The sequence below is a fragment of the Protopterus annectens genome, chromosome 6.part0 (genome assembly GCF_019279795.1).
Source record: "Protopterus annectens isolate FY-2018-M chromosome 6.part0, PAN1.0, whole genome shotgun sequence".
NCBI classification, from domain to species: domain Eukaryota; kingdom Metazoa; phylum Chordata; order Ceratodontiformes; family Protopteridae; genus Protopterus; species Protopterus annectens.
Genome location: NC_056737.1, coordinates 488,309,584 through 488,329,427, shown reverse-complemented (window position 1 = coordinate 488,329,427; position 19,844 = coordinate 488,309,584). Strand labels below are relative to the sequence as shown.

General features: G+C 44.2%; 1 protein-coding gene across 1 annotated transcript in view; it reads right to left on the bottom strand.

The window, feature by feature from the left end:
• UBR1 (ubiquitin protein ligase E3 component n-recognin 1) overlaps nt 1-19,844 on the bottom strand; it is a gene marked incomplete in the record, with an annotated part of 4,571,807 nt that overhangs the window by 2,234,868 nt on the left and 2,317,095 nt on the right.

Sequence of the window (19,844 nt, the reverse complement as noted above, 5' to 3'; positions counted from 1 at the left end):
TGGATGAGAAAATAAGGGAGGATCCGTGTTGTAGTGAGCCGAAATAGCTGAGGCGTGGATTTTAATAGATGAAAAAGAAAGCCCTTTGTGTAACATCTCAGTTAAATATTGCAGAATCTGAGGTATGTCAGGCTGAAGGGTATTTTGGCCTTTAGCTTGGTTCCAGGCGCAAAACCTTTTCCATTTGTCTGAGTAGGCTTTCCTGGTGCTGGACCTCCTGGCCTCCAGAATAACATCCATAACAGCTTGTGAGAGAGGAGCTGGCCGGTTGCTTAGGTGATTTGCCATGCAGCCAAGTTTAAGGTTTTGAGCTGGCTGTGTAGAATCTGATTGTCTTGCTGTGTGAGCAAATGGGTAATTTGTGGTAGAATCCATGGTGGGCCCTGGGCCATATTCCTTAATAGTGGGCACCAGTGCTGGCGTGACCAGTCTGGGGCAATGAATATCATTCTGGGTCTCTCCATCCTGATTTTCAGCAGTACCTTTGTGAGAAGGGGTAATGGGAGGAAAGGCATATACTTGTCAGCATTTACCAACTGAATGAGAGTGCGTCCACTTTCCAAGCTTGATGGTGAAAAGTCCTTGTGCAAAATTTTGTTAGTTGATAGTTTTGTGGGCTGGCAAGCAGGTCTGTCTGGGAACCCCCATTTTTGAGTTATTGCAAATACTTGTGGATCCAGTTTCCACTCGTGGGGATCCATGATGTTTCTGCTTAGGTCGTCTGCCAATGTGTTCTTTTTTCCCGGCAGGAATTGAGCTTGTAATTGAACTTGGTAAGCCAGTGCTGTGTTCCACAAGGTCATTGCTTGCCTGCATAGAGGGTAGGAGTGTGTACCCCCTTGCTTGTTTATGTACCACATTACTGTGGTGTTGTCTGTCCTTATGATAAGCTGTCCTGGATGTAAGAGGTCCTTGAAGGCTGTCAGAGCATTTTGTACAGCTAGCATTTCTTTTTGATTGATGTGCAGACTCCTTTGATCTGCAGTCCATATGTCTTGAATGCACCGTCCTGCCATGTGTGCCCCCCAGGCATAGTCCGATGCATCTGTTGTCATAGTTTGCCTGGCTGGGGGTAAGGTGAAAGGCTGACCCTTGTTGAGGTGACATGCCTGTGACCGCCACAGAAACTCCTGTTGAAGGCAGGGAATGAGAGGTATCATTGTTTCCAAGCTGTGGCGGTGTTGAGTCCATACGCTTATTAGGTACCATTGTAATTTCCTCATATGCAGTTTTGCAAACGGTATTAGTAGTATGCAATATGCCATGAAGCCCAAGGCCTGCAGAATTTTTCTTGCAGGGAGTTGGGTCTTTGTTGCCACTGCTCTGAAGTATTGAGTTAATTGTAGTTGTTTGTCTGGCATCAGATAAGCCATCTGGGCCGTTGTATTCAAACTGGCACCCAGGAATGTCATATTTTGTAAGGGCACTAGTTTTTATTTCTTTTTGTTTACTGTGTACCCTAGGCAACTTAGAAGATGTTTTACAAAAGCCAGGTGTTGTAAGAGAATGTCCTTGCTTTCTGCTTGGATGAGGCAGTTGTCCAGGTATGGGTATATTTGAATTCCTCTTTGTCTGTAGTATGCAATTACTGGTGCCAGACATTTTGTGAAGATCCTGGGCGCAGTAGATAAGCCAAAGGGCAGTGCAGAGAATTGGTAATGAGTTGAACCTGCAATGAAACGGAGGTATCTTCTGCAATTTTGTCTAATAGGGACATGCAGGTATACCTCCTTGAGGTCCAACGTTACTAGCCAAGCTTTCTTCCCAGCATGGGAAGAAGCTGCTATAGTGTTAGTATCTTGAATTTGGGTACTTGCAAGAAGGTGCTTAAAACTGAAAGGTCAAGAATGGGTCTCCAAGCATTGTCCTTTCTGGGGACTAGAAAGAGCCTTGAGTAAAATCCTTGGCCTTGCTCCTGTGTAGGTACCAGCTGAATGGCTCTCATGTCCATGAGAGCTGTAATTTGTTTTTGTGCCTCTGCCCATTGATTTTGTGGCAGGTTTGGCATTCCTTTTATCCTTGGCAAGGTGTGGAAATGGAATCTGTATCCTTGTGAGATAATGTCTAGGACCCATTTGTCCTTTGTGACGATGTGCCAGTTGTCTGCAAAAAGTGCTAATTTTCCTCTGAAGGGAGCTGCCAAGAGAGTTTTGCTTGGCGGTTTGAGGTTTAAGTCATTGTGTTTGCCTTCTAGTAGTTTGGGACCAGTCTTCTCCTCCCTTCTGTGTTGCAGTGCCCCATTGGCGAGGTTTGTAAGGGATTAGTGCTTGTCCTCTGCCCCTTGGGCGCCTGTATTTACCCCTCTGTGGTCTGTCAGAAGCTGGAAAGGACCAATTTTTTTGTTGGCCAACTTCTGCTGAAGCGTGGGGGCTGTACCTGTAAGAAATCTTTGACCGTCTGCATAGATTTTGCCTTATCCTCCATTTTCTTTAAAACCTCCTCTGCTTTAACCCCAAAGACGACATCCTGCTGTAAGGGTGCATCTAGTAACTTCACTTTAACATGCTCAGGCAGAGATTGTTCCTTTAACCAAGCATGCCTACGTATAACAGACCCAGTAACAGCTGCTCTAGAGGATACTTCCAAGACATCAAAACCACATTGTAAATTATGTTTGCCCACCTGTTCAGCTGCATGCAACAGATCCTGCATTTCCTTGAATTCAGACTGTTGAGGGTGTGTGCCCATCTTTTGTTTTATTTGAGACATTAGGAATTGCTGGTATTTCAGCATGTGAAATTGACAATTTAGTGCTCTCATAGCTAGAGTAGCTGAGGTGTAAACCTTCTTCCCCCACCTATCTAGTGCTCTGGAGTCCCTTTCAGAGGGTACAGGATTTTTAGCCATAGAAGCCTTAGCCCCTTTGGGACCCTGGGAGATTGTCTTTGGATCAGCAACAGGGCTTTTGTATAGAAATTTGAGAGAGTCAGGCACTCTATAGTATCTATCTGGTTTGGCTGGAGCAGGAGGCAGAGAATCTGGATTTAGACTAGATTCTAAGAAAACATCATCCACAATGTCTTAAACTGGGGGGACAGCAAGTGGTCTGTGCTGGGGGAGTAAAAGAAACTCTCAGAGCCTTTTCTTTGAGTCGGAGTAGTCCTGACCTTCCCAGTGGAAATGTTCCCTCATGGTATGTAAGGTTTCCCAAAGGAATAATCTTCAGGGGGAGAAGCTGAGGGAATGGAGTCTTCAGCATCAGAATCTTCATAAGGGGGAAAGGAGTAATCCTGTTCCTCAGAGGAGCCTGAGGAAACAGACACTTGCTCAGAGGAGGCATAATCCTCCTCTTGTCTAGGCCTTTTGTCAGGGGGAGGGGGTTTGGGAACCCCTGATCAAAGAAATTAAATCTTCAGCCATTTTAAGCATCTGTTTCTTAGGCATAGGGCCTTGACCTGGAGACTGAAGTGTAGTCTTTTTTGGTTTTAGAGGAGTCTTAAGCTTAGCATAAGACTTTATGGCGAGAGTAGTCGGTCTGAAGACACCTTCAGAAACCGAAGGTGTTTCTACAGCATCGGCTTCTCCTACTGCGATGCCGTCGGTAGGGCCTAAAGAAAATGACTGCGTCGGCCTAGAACTCTCTGCTGGAGAATCCAAAGTGGTCTGGGGATCCAATTCAGCGGTAGCCAGGGGCTGCGTAGACGCCTCACTGAAAACCGGAGAACCGGCGACCGGCCCAGCTGAGGCCTCGGAGTCTGGCATGGATCTAGGCTGCCTGTCTTTATCTTTGTATTTTTTATGCACGCCGGTAGTCAGTTGCTCCGACGTCATAATGTAATTAAATTTCCTATCGAAGTAGTGTTGTGCGAAATCAAAGCGTCGCTTTATAGTTCGCTTATTGAACCTAGCACAAAACTGACAACCAGTGACGTCGTGGTCTGGGCCTAGGCAAGGTATACAAAAAGAATGAAAGTCCTTATGAGGTATTTGCTTCCACAAGAAATGCAATTGTTACCTTTTTCTGACATCGGACTGAGGCAAGAAAAGGTTCGCAAACGGCGTACTTAGCTTTGAAGACTTCGGACTGAAACTCGATTAGAAAATCTCAGGTGTCGGCCGACCGGCACTTGCGAACTGCTTCTGCTTCGGGCACCGCGGCAAGAAAGACTGAAGAAATGGCGTCGGATGACTCTCATATACCCCTGGCGCACTGATGTCAGGGAAGAAGCAACAGCAACCAACGCCGGACCAAGACTTTGGAATTCGGGCAGACTGCGGGACCACCTGATGGCAGGATAACCCCAAGTGTGATGACTGCAGCAGGGTAACACGAACATCAAGAAATTCATCCCTGGTTTGGAACCTATGCCTCTAATGGACACAGGTAACCTGTACATGGTTTATCTCCCAGGCACATGCTTACACTTATCAAGGGTATCAGAACTTCTCAGAGTGGGGGGATGTATGGCGAGAATTATAAAGGCCCTTGTGGTTAGCTGAAGAGGGTCTTGAAGTGTGCCGATCTGATATGTCGATAGAAATTTCTCTTCTGGTGTAGTGTTGTATGACTGGTACCAACAGAACCAGATCCAGAGGAGGGGCTTAAAGAGGCATGTGGCCATGACATTACTCCTCAGTTGTTTAAAAGCAAGGAGGATCCACGTGTCTCTTTTTCGGATCTGATTCTTTCAGCTTTGAAGGCATTTGTGAGGTTTTCTTACACTTGGGAACCTCTAGTTCCTCAGGGAAGCATACCCTTGAGAATCAATTTCTTTCCTTGATCTGCTGATGTTCATGGGCTGAATTCCCCTTGCATATATCTCAGTCATCCAAGAGATGAAGGAATGACCAAGCAGACCACTAAAGACTGCAAAATTTCTAAACTCTAGCTAGAAATTTGAAAACAATAATAGCAGAGCCTTAAGGGCGCCAACTCTAAAGCTACAACTAAAAGTTTGCAAAAAAAATCTCTCATAAATCTTAGAATCAGGAGCGTTAGTTGAACCAGAGAATGTATACAGTGGCAAAAGGAAGAAAATGAGATCTGGGGTAACCAGAAGGATACATAAAAATACTTTAAAAGGCTCAAGTCTGAAACACTAATACAGCCAGATCTGATCTGACAAGTGGCTCGGGTGGACCCATATGTTAGATCAAAAGGACTGAATAAAAAGGATTCTCAGATTTATCACCATTGGAAAGATTTTGAAAATGAAGCCAAGTAAATCTCCTAAAAACTGATCCAGAAACAGTTGATCTAGAATAAGAATCTATAGCATCATAAGCACATTTTAAAATATGCTTTATCACGAGAAAAGCGGTCACAAAAACATTTAGTGAATTGTTTACCTCAGGAGAAGGTGGTTAACCAATAGCTTTTGCACATTCCCAAAAGAAAGAAGCAAAATCATTAATATACAAACTCGATGGTTAAAAATCCTGAATGTTAAAGTACTGGAAAAGTGCATCACCTTCCCCAGCTTAACCACTGCTTTCTCATCTTTGTCAGAAGAAATGAAATTAAGAGAGGTAAGCTGTTTATCAGAAGCAGATCTGGAAAGAGAAAACTGATGGATCTACTCTAAGATTAGAAAATTAGTACCTGTGTGTCTGAGGCACATTGTCTAACCTGTCATAACTCTTGGGAGCAGGAGGCTGACTGTCAGTTTAGTTGGAGGCAGTAAAAAAGAAATTTGCTAAAGCAGGCAATAGAGGACGAATAAGTACAGATTTGCAGCTCCTTCCTCTGTAATAAATCATATTTCTGCACCATAAGAGCCTAACTCTGGTCCTCGTGAAAAAACTCTTTCATCTCAGATAAAGTGTTAGTGAAAGAAATCTCTTCAGCAAGGAAATATGATGCAATACCTTCCTCAGAAGTAGAATGCTCTGCTTGAGAAGAAACTCCACAAGTGTACGCATCCTCCTGTAAGGTCAGCTTTTCTGACTAAAATACTATGTCAGAATGAGAAAGAACTCTCTTCCTTTTCTTGACCAAAGACTGCAAATGTCAGGAAAAAACAGTATCAAAATTCTTTGGCAAATCCTGGTAAATCTTCCTTGTCCATAGAAATACAAACAGGACAGTGGAAAATTTTCTCACTATACACACACATTGAACAAGATTGGAATCTTAGGCACACTACACTCCTCTTTACACATCCCTGCCCTAGCCAAATGAAGATTCTTCACCTGCCTATTCTACTGACAAAAGTGGCTCTCTCCTGCCCGCCAGGGTCACCCTATACCCACAGAGGATGTAGCCATCACCTGGCCTTTTGTGGTTTAGAAGTCTACACCAAGAGGATGGGGGGGGGGAGAGAAAATGAGTGATCTGAAGAACAAACTGGCACAGCAGAATCACCCACCAGCAGATGAAGCAACATCAGGGCTGGTCTAACACTCAAGTACTCCTTAACAAGCTCCTTTTCTCATGCAGGGGAAGGTAGAACCACAGACACTGAAGGCTGTTTCACAGGTAAGCTGAAAAAAAGGTAGCAGAGCCAGGACAAGTGAGTAAAGCAACAGGTAGAGAACAAGTAGTTCTGATGTAAGTAAACCATTGACAGTCCCCCAGAAGCACAACATCCTGCCCTAAACACAAAGTTTAAAATCTGAGCAACTTTTTAGTCAAACCTAAAAAAACAAAAAAAAATTTACACAAGCATCAACATGACATTTCCCTTAGAAATGCAAACAGTGTTTCCTAGCAACAGCAGATACTTTCTACATAAGTAATACCAGTCTCTTTTATAAAATACTAGAAATATGAAGGTTTTCCACATCTGGGACTTATCTGCCTAGCTCTTAAAGGATTGCTAGTTGGCTGACAGTTAAATAGAGCCTGCTGAAGATCTCACTTCGGCAGCAAAAAACTCTAAAGCTTTTTGTATTCCAAATGATTTTTACATGTAGCTCCATGAAAGCTCCTGGCAGACGGACTTCAGGAAAGGCACACAAAGCTCTGACAGGCTGTCCAAAACAGGGGGTAAGACTCATATCTATGGCTAATGCAACCATGATCTATGTATTTAATATCAGAAAGATCCAGTACTGGTCTCCATGTACCGTCTTTCTTGGGTACATGTAGGATCCTGGAGTAAAATCCCTTTACTGCTACAAGGGAAATAGATTTAGAACCCCTTGAGCTAGCATTTGTGAAAGACTCTGAGGAAACAAGTGCATTTGATGTTTGCTATGGCTGGGACTCCACAGTAGGTAAGGATGAACTTTCATTGTCTTTTGTAACCCTACCGGATTATTCCTAATACCCAATCATCAGTAGTTTGTTTCCAGAAAGGTAAGGAAAGAGACCTATTTGCCTACTGTTCAGTGAGTTTAATGGAAAGTAGAGGGAGGGCTTTGACAGCCATGCACGCTTTAGATTGGGAAGAACCCTGGGGGCCATTTGCCTTTTTCTAGGAGACCCCTTCCCATTTCTTCTATTACTGCCATTTTCCTGACTTTTACTGCCCTGGTTTAAAAAGTTTGAAGAAAAAGAGAGCTGGGCTAGACTGATAGGTTTTGCTATATTTGGGCAGGTGACAGAAAATATGTTCTTACATTTGCTTGTCTCTTTATCCTTAAACACTTTAGGACCTCAGAGGAACTTCTGAAGGGCATTAAAAGGAGTTCTAGTAACTGTCTAAATACATCACAGGAACACTTGATGACGTGTTTTGTGACCCAAGAGGCAGACAAAAACATGTTACAGCAAGGAAAGATTTAGAATCTGATGGCAGGCTAGAAACCATTTGCTGCATGTCTGAAAACATAAGGTGGTACTTGGCCACATGGGTATGACAGTTTATAGCTGAAGGCTGGGGTAGAGGATATTTAGACCTACGTTGTCATACCTCGCAAAAGCCCTGCTTATCTGTGTCATACTGAATGGGTTTGGAAGAGGTCAAGGTATTGGAAGTTCCAACCTTATCCACGGAGATGGCAGCAGGATCTGCAAAAAGATTTCTGAAGAGGAATTTGTGGGGCTTGGGCACTTTTATACAGCCTGCCAAGCATCTTGGCTGCAAAGGTCTAAACTTCAGTAAAACAACAAGCTGAATCGAAAGCATCATTCAAAGCCCTCGGAACTGGTAGTAATTGGCAGGGGTTTGAATAAATCAGCGTTAAGAAGGTCATAATACCTCTTCTGTTTTCAAGATATTTTTCGTTCTCATTTAAACCTGTCTTTCATTTTAGAAATAGTGTCAGAAAATGAAACATCCCCAACAAAAAATCTGAGAAATGTTTTCCTCAGATTCCATCTCATAAGGAACTGGAGAGGAGATCTCAGACACAATCCAATCCTTCCTCTTCTGAGTTAGAAAGTAACTATTCCACAGAAGAGGGGGAAACTTTTCCTCTTAGAATGACAGGAAACTGGGGTCGAGATTGTAGAGATCTAAACTCCCTAAAAATACTTCAGCAAAACTGAACCATTCATCTTGAGATCTCTTGATACTAGATGTAAAGTATGTTTTTTTTTGTTGGGGGGGGGGGGTTATCCTAGGCATTTCATTTTTTTTTCTTCTTAGGGGTGTCCAGACTAATAATTATGGATTGGTCAGACTTCCTCTGGATCTCCATGTAAGAGCCATCCTTAAAGAAACCAGTGTTCTCCCTTCTCCATAAATGTCTGACATCCAGTGTTAGTGGATGTGCTTTACTTCTGATTCTCGCTTGCTTCCTGCAGAGCAATACCAGGAGAGTCAGGAAGACTGACCTGACAGTCTGGGGGATCTACAACACCCACAGTGATTTTGTCATTCCCTGACCAGGGAAGCGAGGTAGAAGGAAGAGCTCTTTCCAATACTCTTAACAGTTTTCTTCTTTTTCTTTGCCTGAAGGGAAACATTTGATGAAGAAGTCAGTAGTCATGGAGCTTCAAGCCAGAGCTTTAAGAATCTGTTTTTCAAAAAAAAAAAAAAGTTAAGGTTATTCATCCAACTATGAATAGTCTTTAGGGTAACTGCACAAACATACATTGTGCAATTCCTCATGACAGTAGATGCAGGCCATTTGGGACTCCTTCTATGGGATTTGTATATCACAAAAGCAACTTCCCCTTCTGTCAGATGTAAGAAGCCAAAATCACCACAACTTTTAGTAAAAAAAAAAAAAAAAAAAAAAAGGAATACCCACTAAGGAATGCTTATCTGCCTACAAATCTGAGATAAAAGCTAAATGCTGAAACTAAAGTTGCACCATAGACTGAATGTTTGACTTAGTGCTTCAACAGCAAGAAAGTTCTGAATTTTTGCAACTGAACATCCCCTTTTACACCAGCATGCTCTTGTACTTCAATGGATATTCTATGCATCAGAAGCTTTTTTTTATACTCACTGGATGTCCAGTCTTTAACCGGATAAGTCCCATAAAACTTACACTACTGCAACAGTGACCTAATTATGAACATATAACTATTTTCAGTCTATGTTACTCCTCTAGGGCCAAATACAGGCTACTTTGTATTCCTATCTCAATACTTAAAACAGTCTAAGTAGTGGCTATTTAATTTCTTCCTGGAAAATACCAAAAAAAATGAAGACAGCACTCCTCCCTGAAAAAGATATAAACTGTACCTTCTAGAAACACTTACAGTAAACTCTGTTAACAGGCACCCATGGAGATTGGTAGATGCGAGATAACTGTAGTTTCTGGTTGCTTGAGAGTTACTTTTAAAAAATAGGCCTGACTAATATTGTACCCTATACTATTTGTTTGGTTTGACTTGCTCTCAGGTTGGAGAGAGATGGAATTTATTCCTATATTCCTTTTTAATACTCAAACTCTTAAAAACGTAAGTTATGTTTCTGCGAGGGGCTGGGGGGGGATAAATTGCAACACAAGAAAATTGTACTGTAGTACTTTTTTTGCTGGTTTCTTGAGTTCAGGTTAACAGAGTTTACTGCATTTAATAATTGTTATTACTGGAATTGTGTTATAAAACAAGGTACCAGCTACTGATCTGAGGATTCTACCTGCTGTGCCCAGTCTGCTGATTTCACTGACTGTTCTCCACCTGCACTTGACTCTGGGCCCCAAAAGCTACCCATCCCTGCACCAGCACACTAATTATCTTCTCTAAACCTTAGTCTCTACTCAACCACTTAATCCCTTATGAGACTAATTTTTCTTAATAAAACATGCCACAAATTAACTATCCTAATAAAAACTTACAATATAAAGTCCAAGCCAAAACCAAACATACATCAGAAGCATAAAATATATTTTTAAACAAGATTAAAATACTACAAATCCCCAGAATTCTAACACTTCTATTGTCTCAACATAAATAAAATACTGCCACATCTAGTTTTATAAATACATCGGCCACATCCTTAACATAACAATAAATTTCAGCATTTCAATTTGCACCAACAAAAACTTTCTAAAACTAAAGGCGACTAACTACAAATTTTGCCAAATTTATTTTTCTTACGTTTTTAGTGTGGCAAAACCAAAAACAAGCAAGTGGTCCATCAGGTGGCTGAAATTTAAAAAGAAAATTTACACTAGTTAACTGAGAATAAAACAGCCAAATTAAACAATCAGCTTAGGTTCATAAGGGACCACCAGAGGTAACATGGGCTGCTAGCACTGGCTGCAGCACTTTCTGATTCAGAGACTAGCCCACTGCAGTGATTCTACATGGTCTGTAGAATCACTTCAGTGAAATGGCTCCATGGCTCTGCTACATGTTTATGAAGCATTCCAGAACAGCACCCTATGCTAGTTAACAATGTGTTCTCCCCCAGAAATTCCTGTGTTAACAAACTTACACAACTAAGAAATTCAAAGAACACTCAGCTGTGTAAATTAGCACAGCCAGCCTTATTAATGAACATGGCCAAAAAGCCACTTTCCCCCACTGTAGTCAATGGGGAGACTGCATAAAAGTTAAGTTCAGGAGAGTGTCTTCAGGGAGGACATTGTGGTGGGGGTGTAACTGTTGATATGTGCGGCTGCTCATGTGTGTCTTTAGAGGTATTAAGTGCAGTCTTGCGTGCGTGTCTGCATCTGCTGTGATAGCTGCAGTGGGGGGGGGGGTTTACTTAGGGGATAGATAAAGAATGTGAAGGTAGGTAGGTAAGTGTGCATATGAGTGAATGGGCGACTGTGTCTATGAGTGTCATTGGGTAAGGGAGGAGTGGTCTAATCCATGGTGAGTGTCTGCATGCATGGGACTGTCTGTGAGTCTGTGTGTACATGAATGTCAGAAATATGTCTGTGTAAGGGGGCAGAGGTGGCTACCACTCCTCTAAACTCCCCTAGACAAACCAGTGCATCCTGTAATACTTGGGGGGGGGGGGGTACTAGACACCAGGAAATTTTGATTATTATATTACGTCACATAAAAAGTTAGTAGAACATATTTTGCAGCAAGAGGAATTTTTTTTGAAAAATAAATATGGGTGGGGAACACTTGACACCAGGGACACACTCTAATATCACTCTAGCTCAAGTTAATAGAACAGGTTCTGCATTATGAAACATTTTGAACAAAAGTATGAAATTAATATTTGGCATTAATGAGCGACTGTAATGGTGCACAAGTTACAAGGGACAGCACAAGTTATAAGATGCAAATTCAGAACATTCTATAAAATCACTGACAGCTTAGACTTATGGATTTGTGTCTGTGTGTGTGCGTGTGTGTGTGTGTGGGGGGGGGGGGGGCTGCATTTGTCATACCTTTCGATGGCAATACTCAAAGACTTTTAGACAAAGCCAGGGGGATTTATCAGATGATACCAGGGAGGCCTTTTAATATTAATTTAAGTTAATTAAAAAGTTAATAGAGCAACAAGTTTTGCATCATGAAGGACTTTCCAAACAGCAAGAAGACAAACTCTGATGTCTGGTATAACTGATAGACTGTAATAATATGTGATTTACAAGGAGTAGGGGAAAAATAAAGTGTGTGTGTGTGTGTGTATTTGAAAGTATGCATGTGTGAGACAGTGAATGAGAGGTGTACATGTGCCAAAGCGACTCGTGGGCTGCAAGTGTGGTTTACCACAGTAAAGTGCTGATTAGCACTAGTGGTAACACCATGCAATTCAGAGACGTGCAATTTAGTCAATAATGAGATCTTTCCTCAATGTGGCTAGTCATGTCTCCGAATGCTTTTTCCGCAATGACAGAAAATGTCCCTTTTGGCTGCAGCAGTTTGCACATGCAGTGGGGTTCTTTCGGAATCCTAGTCAATATACAGTGTGTTTAAAACAGAAAGAGAGTTCCTCAGTACAACTGGATGAAATATGCAAATACAGGTCCAACATAAGGTAAGCCCATGACAAATTGATATAAATTCCCCATGATGCTTTCCAGTCCATGAATTTTTTTTCTTGAAGCTGGCAGACAGCTTGCATTTAAATACATAGATGTATAAGAAAATCATGTTGAGGAAATTTCTAAGATCAACGCACTCAAGTTATCATACAGAAATTTACTACAGCAGGCAGTGCTATAAAAAAGAAGTTATGTACTCACCATAATGTTCCATCTGAGTGGGTAACTTCATTTGTCTGCAACCTGGTCAGATCCGAGCCAGTAGCTTTACCTAGCTAAAGACCCGAGCTCCTAGCTCCTCCCCCTACCCATAATCCCCTGCAACACATCCCTCATCCTCAGATCAAGTTTGCCTATAGGGACTCCACAAAACCCTCGAAAGAGGCCAGTAACCTACTGCCTAACAGAATGGACAATCCTCTCCTGGTTAAGAAGCACAAAACTGGCTAGGGGGAATGGAGGGGGGGGGGGTCGGCTGCAGACAAATGAAGTTACCCATTCAGATAGAATGTTATGGTGAGTACATAACTTCTTTATCTGAAGTGGTCAACTTCATTTGGTCTGCAACCTGTGGGACAGAGTCCCCAGCTACCTAGAAAACCTTGGGTGGCCCTCAAGGAAGAATATTCTGGAGCACAGCGAAGCCAAAGGAAGCCCTACTCCTGGAAATCAAATCCAATTTATAATGGGAAATGAATGTATGAGAGGAAGACCAAGTAGCTGCTGAACATATGTCGTCTATAGGGACTCTAGACCAGTACGCAGCAGAGGTAGCTATGGATCGGGTTGAATGCGCATGGATTCCCAAAGGAACCGGTTTGTTCGAAGCTAAATAGGCTTGAATGATGCACTGTGAAATCCAGTTAGCTAATGTCACTTTGGTAATACGTTTGCCTAAAAAAGACTTGGCAAAGGACACAAACAATTGATCAGACTTGCGGTTAGTTGCTGTCCTGTGCAGATAAAAACGCAGTTGTCTATGCACATCCAATTTGTGCAGTGTGTATTCCCCTTTGTTCTGGAAATTGGGAAAGAACACTGGCAGATTAATAGATTGATTAATATTCAACTCAGAGGCTATTTTAGTGAGGAAAGAAGGATTAGTCCTGAGAGAAACTCTGTCCTTATGAAAAATTAGATAAGGGGCTTTCATGCAGAGGGCTTGAAGCTCAGACACTCTCCTGGTCGAAGTTATTGCAACCAGGAAGGCTGTTTTCCAAGATAAAAATTTCAACTGTGCTGACACGGCCGGTTCGACAGGAGGGCCCGTCAAAGCCTGCAGGACCAGTGTTAAGTCCCATGGTGGAACCGCAGACTTAACTGGCGGTTTTAACAGGAAAGCGCCTTTTAGAAAGGTTTTGCAAATTCTGGTGGAAGCCAGTGATCCTACCTCATCTCCAACATGAAAGTGAGAGATGGCTGCCAACTGTACTTTAATCGTAGATGCACTGGCTCCCTGATGAAAGATATGGGACAGAAATTCAAGAATCATCGGAATAGGGACAGTAAAGGGATCCAAGCCCGTCTTTGGCCCAAATGGAAAAGCGTTTCCATTTACTACTGTAGATCTTTCTGGTAGAAGGTTTGTGTGCAGCTACCAGAATGGCTTTCACTGGTGACGAGATACCGGGAGTCCTTGCTATCAGCGGAACTGGATCAACCAAGCCGTGAGCTTGAGGTCACCCAGATTTGGGGGTTGTAATCCCGCAGGGTGAGAAATTAGATCCGGGATGGGATCTAAGATCCAAGGAGGAACTACACTGTGAGACCGCAGTTAAGGGAACCAGATCTGGCGAGGCCAGAATGGGGCTATGAGGATTATCTTGCAACCCAACCAATGGGCTTTCTGCAGGAACTTCGTCATGAGCGGAAGTGGGGGATAAGCATAAAGGAGACAAGGGGGCCAAGCATGAACCAGAGCATCTCTGGGGCTCTCCCCTATTGGGGGAATTAGAGCGAAATATTCGCTGCACTTTGTGTTTGCCGGGGAAGCAAAAAGATCAAAGCAAGGTAGACCCCATTTGAGGAAGATCTGTTTCGCTACCAACGGGTTTAGAGACCACTCGTACGGTGTGAGGATCAGGCGACTTAGCCTGTCCGCTAGGATGTTGGTCTGACCCAGAATGTGCGTTGCTACCAGAAAGCGGTTGGTGAAGATCGCACATTCCCAAACTCTCATGGCCTCTCGGCAAAGGGGATAAGATCTGGTTCCCCCCTGTTTGTTGATGTACCAGACTACAGCCATGTTGTCTGACTGAATTGCAATAGTTCCCGGAGGAAGAAGGTATTGTAGGGCTTGCAACGCCAAAAGCACCGCCCTCATCTCCAGGGCATTGATATGCAGAACGGTCTCTGAGGGAGCCCACGTGCCTTGGACGTTTCTGCCCATAGCATGCCCCCTCCACCCGAGGCGAGAAGCGTCCATGGTCAACGTGGCTTGGGGATGAGGCATGATGAACGGTATCCCCTCTTGTAGCTCTTGAGAGTGCAGCCACCAGAGAAGGGAGTCCTTGCAAACTCTGCTCAGGGGAATCGGGGTGCTCAAGGGGTGCAGCAACAGTGACCACTGGACCTGAAGAGTCCATTGTAGGATTCTCATACGCAGGCACGCAAAGGGTGACAGACCGATGGCTGCCGCCATGGAGCCCAAAGCTCTCAGGACTAATTCTGCAGGTGGGGCTGAGGGCTGGAGAATTTCCAAAATATGAAGAGACAAATTGCGCAACCTGTCTGTTGTTAGAAAGGCCTTGGAGTGACGTGTATCTATTTTGGCCCCTATAAATTCCAGAACCTGCACAGGATGAAGGAATGATTTTTGAAGGTTCACAGTAATACCTAGACGCTGAGTAAGAGCCAGGGTATAATCCCTGGCACAGAAGAGCTGATGCCTGGTGGAGGCAGTGAGGAGCCAGTCAACCAGGTACGGAAAGACCCGAATGCCCTGAAGTCTCAGGTGGGCTGCGACCACCGCCATGACTTTGGTGAACACCCTGGGGGCTGAGGTGAGGCTGAACGGAAGAGCCCTGAACTGAAAATGACTTGCTCCCAGCCAAATGCGGAGGAACCTCCTGGACCGTCTGTCCATTAGAATGTGGTAGTACGCATCCTTGAGGTCTATGGAGCACATCCAGTCATTCTCCCGGAGGAAGGGGAGAATAGATTGCAGGGTGACCATCCGGAATTTCTCCTTGGGAATGAACAGGTTTAGAGATGAGAGGTCTAGTATAGGCCTCAGTTCCCCGGTCTTTTTTGGCACTAAAAAGAACCTGGAGTAATTTCCCAATCCGGACTGGCCTGGGGGAACGGGTTGGATGGCCCTTTTTTCTAACAGCTTTGAAATTTCCGAAGCTGCCGCCTCCCTTTGATTGGGTGGGACATCGGGGAGGCGTTTCATAGGAGGGGGTAGACTCAGAAAGGGAATGGAATAACCTCTGGATATAACTCGGAGCACCCACCGGTCCATAGTAATGGACTCCCAATTTTGGAGGTGCTCCGACAGATGCCCCCCCGACTGCCTCTAGAGAGGGACAGCCGGGTAAGCAGTCAGGGCTCTTGCGCGGGCCTCTCCGAGAAAGGTTCTCGGGACCAGAGATTCCTTGGCCCCCCCCCTTTATCTCTAGGCCGGCGTCCACCTTGCCCTCTTCTGCCTATGAAGGATGAGGGGTCCGAAGCGGGACGGGACAGCTGTGATTTCCGGAACCACATCTTCTTTTGTCCCCTCTGGTTCCTGGAGAAGGACCGTTGGGAATTAAGAGAAGCAGATCCCGACAGCAGATAGCGTCTTCCCGTCCTTTTCGCTTTGGAACAACGTGTCGTGGACCGTCTTGCCAAAGAGCGTAGATCCGTCAAAGGGCACGTTAGCGAAGGACGCCTTGAAGGGTTCCGCAAAATCGCAAAGGCGGAGCCAGGCATGGCGCCACAGAGCGATGCCTGCTCCGCTGGCTCTAGCCGCTCCCAACGTGGCATGGGAGAGTAGCCGCATAGATGTATTTGTAATAGATTTCAGAGTGGCCATACAAGTCGAGAAGATGCATTTGTCCTCGGCCGCCATGAACTCTGGGGGGGGGGGGCTCCAGCGTATTCCTTAATCAAGTCTCGCTTGAGTCTGATAACGTGCGCCATATAGATCAGCGTCCTCACAGAGAAGGTAACTGAAGCAAACATCCGCTTTCCAATGCGGTCCAACGTCCGAGATTCCTTATCTGAAGGGTGGACCAAGGAACTCTCCTGCGCTACTTCCTTCTTGGTGGCAGCTGCCACCACCATGGCATCCACTGGAGAACCTTTAGACCAAGCCATCCTATCAGAAGGGGGACTAAGTACCCTGTCTGGCCTTCTGGGAATCAGCTCCACAGTGTCTGGCTCCTTCCAAGCCCTGGTGGTAATTAAGTCCACCAGGGGGTCAGCCGGGGGACACACCCAAGAAGTAGATGGGCCTGCATTGAACGCATCCAGAAACACAGACTCATCCGAGGAAGGTTTTTGGGCAGACCGCCCTCCTCTGATTCGCAACATTTCCATGATGTCTCCAAAGGAGACATCCTCAGGGGGCGACCTTGGGGAACCTTCCCCTTCCTCCAAATCTGTGTCCTCTGTCAGGGACTCAGGGGAGTCCAGGTGCCTCCTTTTGCACTTCTGTTTGCGAGGAACCTCCTCGGTGGGGCTAACCGAGGGCTCACCCACGGGGTCCTGTTCCTGTAAGGGAACCAACTGGAGCGCCGGTGCAGGCTGTCCCTGTGGCCGGATGACAGAGGACAGGCCCAAATGCGCAGGGGTGACGGATGGATCCGTAGCCCGGACCAGGGATCTGGAAGTCCTCAACAGCACCCTCTCCACTACATCAAACGCCGAGGGTGAACTGCTCTCTCCTGGCTCCGAGAGCAGCCCCCTCGGCACCAATGCAGGGATCGGTGTCGGAGCCGAAGGAGGTTGCAGAGGCGGGACTGGAGGGCCGCCTCGAGGAAGAACAGTACTCCTCTTCCGGCTCCGGGGAAAAGCAAGGAGAGCAGAGCTGAGAATGAGGAGAACCAGAGACCCTCTTAGTGGGACTAGCTACCTTAGCTGGCGGGGTCGAATGATGAGACTCAGCCCGCCTTTTGTGCCTATGTTGGTCCTTGTCTCTCCTCTTCTCCTTAGAAGAGGAAGAAGAGTCCCCCTCACCTTGAGAAACAGAGGGAATTTGAAACCCCAACAAGGGAGGGGGATCGGAAGGCACGGAAGCCGCAGCCGGTGCCTTAGAGGGGGAGGAGGAAGAAGAATCCGGGGGTAACAATCCCACCAGGATTAGCTTGTTCCTCCTATCCCTGATGGCCCAGTGGTTGAAAGCTGCACAGACCTGGCAGCTGGTGGATAAATGGGCCACCCCCAGACAAATAACACACTGAGTGTGGCCATCGGCTGGGGACAGCTTATGACCACACTTAGTGCATTTAGAAAAAATGGCTTTAGGCTCTTCAGCCATCACACTACACACTCGCACACTAGGGGGAGGGTCAAAAATAAATTTGAAGAGAATTTACCACAAAAAAGTTAAAATAAGCATACTAGATGGTAAAGGGGGGCTAAACCAAGCACACACAACACAGAAAATCCTAAGAGAAAAGCAATTTTAAAGTTTTTTATAAACTTGAAATCTCTCACCCACGCCAAGAGCTCGTCTCTACGCTGCTGTAAGCCACGGCCAACTAGATCTGAGGATGGGGGATGTGTTGCAGGGGATTATGGGTAGGGGGCAGGAGCTAGGAGCTCGGATCTTTAGCTAGGTAAAGCTGCCGGCTCGGATCCGAGGTCGGATCAGATACCCACAGGTTGCAGACAAAATGAAGTTAACCACTTCAGATCAATGAGTTAAGTTAACTAAACTGTAACTCACAACTTTCATATGCACTGCAGCTAGAAGAAATTGTGTGCCAACAGCATTATAAATGCAAAATGTGCTTTCCTCACATGAAGGACTTGAAAAATCTCTATGAAGAAAACACGAGCTTAGCCGAAGAAATGCAAAACTACAACAAACATAGTTGAACTGAATAATACCTATTACTGCAAGAATTTTGGACAAAGCCAAAAACAATGACAGGACAAAGGCCTAAAACCACGGACACATTTAAATATTGCTCTTATAAACTTAAAAAGTTGATAGAATAACATGTTTTGCATTAGCTTACATTTTTTAAGGATAAGAAGTCTGAAACTCAAATGTCCGTCATTGCTTAACTAGAGCATTACCCTAATAATATTTTCCTTATGTATGACTTTAGTATCAATGTCCTGATATCATGTTTTAAACTTTCAGTGAACTTCAAGTTTTACTTTTTTTTTTTTTTATAACTAAAATATATTCCAAAGGAACCCAAGTACATTAAAATTCTGTACATGTGATTTAACTCATCTTCCTCAAGCAACCAGTAGAAGTGCTAACGCCACTGACAGGCAAAGAGTATTTTTGTACTGGATACCAACATGAGATCCAAACAAAACTACCTAGGTAGAAATGATGCCAGAAAACATCAGTGAGTACAACACTATTGACTCTCTATGGAGACATGATAAAATAAACAGAAAAGTATAACATAATTTAGTCATTACTGCAAAAAACATCAAAGATATTTTTCCATCTGTCTTTAAGCACTACAACTGGGAACTACTAAAAACTTTGCAACCAGATAAAGCATTAACCTATTTCAATAAAAATGAAAGCAATATACTTACCATAACTCTCTGTCTTGTCTTCCATCCTTTTAAACATGTGGGGTTAGCGGATCAGAATCTGGTCCAAAGTCATCATCTCAGATTCTTCAGCCTTATCTACCTGGAATGCTCTGCCCTCTCCGAATATCTTTAGATTGAGTTTTCTTCTCCCCCATTCATGTGCAATATAACAGCTGAATACAGGAGTTCCCCCAAAGGAGATGGAGTTACTCAAAAAATTAGGGAAAGGGAAAAGAATGCTACCATAAGTAGCTCAAGCTTCAGATTCGGGCAGGTCTGCACAGTCATTCAGACATCACAAAGAAATGGCAGTTTAGACTGGGGAAGGGGGTGGTTGGGATAGACAGAAGATAACGGACTTTGCATTATGTTACGTATATAACTTTCATATTTGATGATGTATTTTCTGTCCATCTCTACCTGTGGAATAGAGTCCCCAGCCAGTAAAACATTCAGCAAAATGATGGAGCCAATGTAAAACCTTGATCTGGACTGACTGGCCAATGTATAGTGGCTTACAAAGGTACAAGTAGTAGACCAAGCCACAGCTGCACAAACTTCATCAAATGAGGCAAAGGAAGCAGTTAAAGTGGCAACTGACTGTGTTAAATGAACTTTAGGCTTACCATTTAAAGGATTTATTTTTGATGAGTACACAAAAGGAAAAACAATCGAAAAATCATCTAGATAGAGTCACTCTTGAAACCAGCTTACCAAGCCCAGTTTTGGAAAAAAAAAAATGATTAGATTTCCTGAAAGCCTTAGTTCTGTCCAAAAAGTGAAGCAAACATTTACCTTTGTTACTGATTTGACTCAGAGGCCATGCTGAGTAGGTAGGAAGGATCAATATAGAGAAAGACCCTATTCCTTATGAAATGCCTGTACGTAGTACAAGATAA